Source organism: Priapulus caudatus, unplaced genomic scaffold (assembly GCF_000485595.1).
Source record: "Priapulus caudatus unplaced genomic scaffold, Priapulus_caudatus-5.0.1 Scaffold2183, whole genome shotgun sequence".
NCBI classification, from domain to species: Eukaryota; Metazoa; Priapulida; class Priapulimorpha; order Priapulimorphida; family Priapulidae; genus Priapulus; species Priapulus caudatus.
This window is the reverse complement of record NW_014579244.1, coordinates 21,716-25,349: the sequence shown is the minus strand read 5'-3', so window position 1 is coordinate 25,349 and position 3,634 is coordinate 21,716.

Sequence of the window (3,634 nt, the reverse complement as noted above, 5' to 3'; positions counted from 1 at the left end):
AACACGCGCGCGCGCACACACACTAGTAGTGCATAGAACACTGTTCCCCATGCTGTAGTTTCATACGCGGTCATAGACACGATTAACGGACAACAGCGCGTACAATGTTATACTGCTGTGACTGTGTGCGCGCGCGCGTGTGGTGCGTGTGCTGTGTATGACATGTGATGGTGCACATATGTGTGTGTGTGGTGTGTGTGTGTGTTGTGTGTGAGGCTGTGTGGTGTGTGTGTGACCGCGCGCGCTGTGTGCGTGTGATGTAGTGTGTGTGTGCTGTGCGTGTGACCGTGCTGGTGAGTGACGTGATTGTGCGCTGCGTGCCGTGCAGTGGCGTGTGTGCCAGTGCGGCAGGAGGAGGCTAGAGGAATCCGCAGAAGAGGAAGATGGTTATTTCTTCTTGTTGCTAAGATTTTTGTTGTTGTTGTTGTTGTTGTTGTTGTTGTTGTTGTTGTTGTTGTTGCTCCTGCTGCTGTGTACACCGGATTATATAATAATATTACAAATATAGATTTCGCTTCACCGGTGATTCTTTAACATAATAAAATATTATAATGACACATAATATATAATTATACTACATAAACATATTATCGTTCATTGTTATTGTTATCAAGAGCTAATAATAACACGTGTTCTCCTTGTTGTAATACCTCGTATTATAATACCGCTTGTATTATTAGCTTGTATTATTGTATTATTAATTAGCTCTTGTTGATATCAATGTGACAATTGTAACTTACGGTTCCTCTGCGATGCGAATGGTAATTGTTTTAATTAATAACAATCTGATACAGAGAATAAACTGTATGGACCTCAGTAATTCCGTCACGGACTAAAATGTGATTCCATCCTGGATATTACGAACTAAAATGTGATTCCATCCTGGATATTACGGACTAAAATGTGATTCCATCCTGGATATTAGGCCCCTACGAACTAAAATGTGATTCGGTCACGCATCATTTTGAAAATAATATACATCTACCAGCGAAATCAATTTGTGCCCCGTAAAGAATGGTAAGTTTACTTAATAAAAGTGAACTATTGTCATTATATAAGTGAAGAATATCTTGTGATAAAATAATCTTAGATATAATGTGACGAAATCACATGGGGCACCCAACATTTTTACACCAAAGATATTACACCATTATAATTTTTGTTTTTCGTTTGAGTATAAAAGGGACTAGCTCAAAATAATTTCTGGATATTCCTCTTTAAAATGATACCAAGAAATGATAAGTACTCACCGTAAAAACGTGGGTGACAGCGGATTGAAAAAGGTCAAAAGTTCGTAGCAGACGATGTATCTTGATGAGAATCAAAGATGGCGGTTAACAACAGTTCCGCAGAAAACGATATTAATCGCAACAAAATTTTAAAATGCCAAAAAGTAAAAATATATGTACCCTAATGTTAAACTCTAAGTTTAAAAATCATATTAGACTAATTTCAATTTTTCCTGGCCCAGTATCGTTTCTCGTGGAATTCATGTATATATCGCGGATACACAAGATGTTTAACGGAGAAATAAATCATCATTAATATTGAATGATTCTCACATCTAATATCGACCTTCGTAATCAGAAAGACTCGTTTATATCAGCCATGATTTACGTGGCGCCAACTCGTATTAGGATGTGCTTTATAAATATTTTTTATTATTATCGGAAAAATCGCTATTCGATTTCTACAAGTCTATAGGCTACTTTTTTTCTTTTCTTTTTGCATCGCCAGTATTTGTGTTGTTGTTACATGTCTTAAATTCTTAATTTAAAATGCATTAAATTCTTAATTTAAAATGCATTAAATTCTCATTTATGCAGCGTTCTACTTCTAATTTGCAAGACAGACATTTAACTCTAGCATATAGCGTAATAATCTGTGTTAGTTCTGTCCGCTTACACTATTCGAGAGGTTGCAACATAGTTTCAATGAAATTTGTTCCTATAGAGTAGCTTCAGAAAGAGATTAAATAACTGTGATGTATTAAAATGATCATGCTATGGGCTGACCTTTCTTACGAAGTAGAACGTGTGTATTTACGTACGACTAATTTTCTGATCGCTCAAATATCATATAATTTTATCAGGAGTCATGATTTTATGATGTATCAAATATCATACCACACTGATAACAATATATACATTGTTATACAATGTATATATACATTGTTATACAATGTATATATACATATACATACAGATACAATATATGCTTTGTATATATACATATATATATATTGTTATACAATGTATATATTGTTCTCAGATACCACAGTCGCACACAGAACGTGTGAAATACAGGCTTGTGGCGCCATCTAGTATCGGTTTCTTCTAATACGTTCACATCAATGCGACTAGTTCCTCGAAATGAAAAAAAATCCGTTACAAAGAAGCGCATACGTTTTAAATAATAACACGATTTTATTTACAACAAACGTCAGATATACATACAGTACTTCTTTTGTTTTAAATATACGTACAACTGTAAACACTTCCATCTATTGCTAAGTGCATGTACTAACAACAACACGGGGTGACCCAACTCCCGCCCCGCAGACGTACAGCGACAGTGCGCTACCTACCGGCCGCCCTGGGCTGGGTGACATGCTATCCAGCACCGTACCTAACCCAGTTTGCCTGGGGAAGGCACATCCACATGTGCAGTGTGTTCTGAGAAGGTGACTGCCACTGGCCATGTAATCAGGCGTTAATAATTACAAATTTGTCAAAATAACTTGTCATTATTAACCCCCTGATGTAATGTATGTACATTTCTCCGGGGAGGCAACTGCCCCTTTGCCCCTCCCCCTCTCCTAGCTACGGCCCTGCTACCACGTCACGTCACACGTACACCATGCCATGACAACACAGCGTCAACACTGTGTCACGGATGCACAAGTACAGTGGCACGCAGGTTGGGGGGTCATGTGAAGAGACATTGGCAGTTGAAAACCCAATGCAGCGGCTGGTATAGCTTGACGTATAGGCTATACAGTATTGGGCGGGGGTGGGGGTTATTCTGGGGAGGGGTTTTATTTCGGAGAGGGTTATACGGGGGGAGAGGTTATTCGGGGCGGAGGGGTCGCGAGTTTCACCTGCGCGGACGGAATGCAATAGTCATAATAGATGCATTATCTAACAACTACAATCAGCAACTCGTTTATACCGATCAGCCGTACACGACGCCCACGTACACGCACGCCCACACCGCCACACACGCACGTCTACTACGCATGCACAGCAGCACACACGCCAACACACACGACACGCATCGTATCCACACATCAGCGACGCACGTACACGCACGCCCACACACACATGCACGTACGCACACATGCATGCAACGCAACACACGCACGCAACCGCCCACACCACATCACGGCCGAGATCCCGACAAACCCATCACACACGTATCGCACACATGCACACACACACGCACCGCAACCACGCACGCACCACCGCAGCACGCTCACGACTGCACGCACGCACGCACACCACCCCAGACATCAACCACTTTACTTACGCACACAGCAACCACCACACGCACTGGCGACGAGGCTACGCCCACACATCACAGGACAACGCACGCACGCACACACACCCACTCCACAGTCACACCGCAGGCACAC